This window comes from Tachypleus tridentatus, chromosome 2 (assembly GCF_004210375.1).
Source record: "Tachypleus tridentatus isolate NWPU-2018 chromosome 2, ASM421037v1, whole genome shotgun sequence".
Taxonomy (NCBI): Eukaryota; Metazoa; Arthropoda; class Merostomata; order Xiphosura; family Limulidae; genus Tachypleus; species Tachypleus tridentatus.
This window is the reverse complement of record NC_134826.1, coordinates 26,487,672-26,489,126: the sequence shown is the minus strand read 5'-3', so window position 1 is coordinate 26,489,126 and position 1,455 is coordinate 26,487,672.

Genomic DNA, 1,455 nt, shown 5'->3' with positions numbered 1-1,455 from the left:
TCCACTCTTTATACTGAAAGTCTAGAAGTTCTGTAGTCAAAGTACAGTCTAGAAGTTCTGTATTCACCAGAAGTATTCCACTCTTTATACTGAAAGTCTAGAAGTTCTGTATCAAAGTCACCAGAAGTATTCCATTCTTTATACTGAAAGTCTAGAAGTTCTGTATCAAAGTCACCAGAAGTATTCCACTCTTTATACTGAAAGTCTAGAAGTTCTGTATCAAAGTCACCAGAAGTATTCCATTCTTTATACTGAAAGTCTAGAAGTTCTGTATCAAAGTCACCAGAAGTATTCCACTCTTTATACTGAAAGTCTAGAAGTTCTGTATCAAAGTCATCAGAAGTATTCCATTCTTTACACTGAAAGTCTAGAAGTTCTGTATCAAAGTCATCAGAAGTATTCCACTCTTTATACTGAAAGTCTAGAAGTTCTGTATCAAAGTCACCAGAAGTATTCCACTCTTTATACTGAAAGTCTAGAGGTTCTGTATCAAAGTCATCAGAAGTATTCCATTCTTTACACTGAAAGTCTAGAAGTTCTGTATCAAAGTCATCAGAAGTATTCCATTCTTTATACTGAAAGTCTAGAAGTTCTGTATCAAAGTCACCAGAAGTATTCCACTCTTTATACTGAAAGTCTAGAAGTTCTGTATCAAAGTCACCAGAAGTATTCCATTCTTTATACTGAAAGTCTAGAAGTTCTGTATCAAAGTCACCAGAAGTATTCCATTCTTTATACTGAAAGTCTAGAAGTTCTGTATCAAAGTCACCAGAAGTATTCCATTCTTTATACTGAAAGTCTAGAAGTTCTGTATCAAAGTCACCAGAAGTATTCCATTCTTTATACTGAGAGTCTAGAAGTTCTGTATCAAAGTCATCAGAAGTATTCCATTCTTTACACTGAAAGTCTAGAAGTTCTGTATCAAAGTCACCAGAAGTATTCCATTCTTTATACTGAAAGTCTAGAAGTTCTGTATCAAAGTCACCAGAAGTATTCCACTCTTTATACTGAAAGTCTAGAAGTTCTGTATCAAAGTCAGTTCTGTATCAGAAGTATTCCATTCTTTATACTGAAAGTCTAGAAGTTCTGTATCAAAGTCCAGAAGTATTCCATTCTTTATACTGAAAGTCTAGAAGTTCTGTATCAAAGTCACCAGAAGTATTCCATTCTTTATACTGAAAGTCTAGAAGTTCTGTATCAAAGTCACCAGAAGTATTCCATTCTTTATACTGAAAGTCTAGAAGTTCTGTATCAAAGTCACCAGAAGTATTCCACTCTTTATACTGAAAGTCTAGAAGTTCTGTATCAAAGTCACCAGAAGTATTCCACTCTTTATACTGAAAGTCTAGAAGTTCTGTATCAAAGTCATCAGAAGTATTCCATTCTTTATACTGAAAGTCTAGAAGTTCTGTATCAAAGTCACCAGAAGTATTCCACTCTTTATACTGAAAGTCT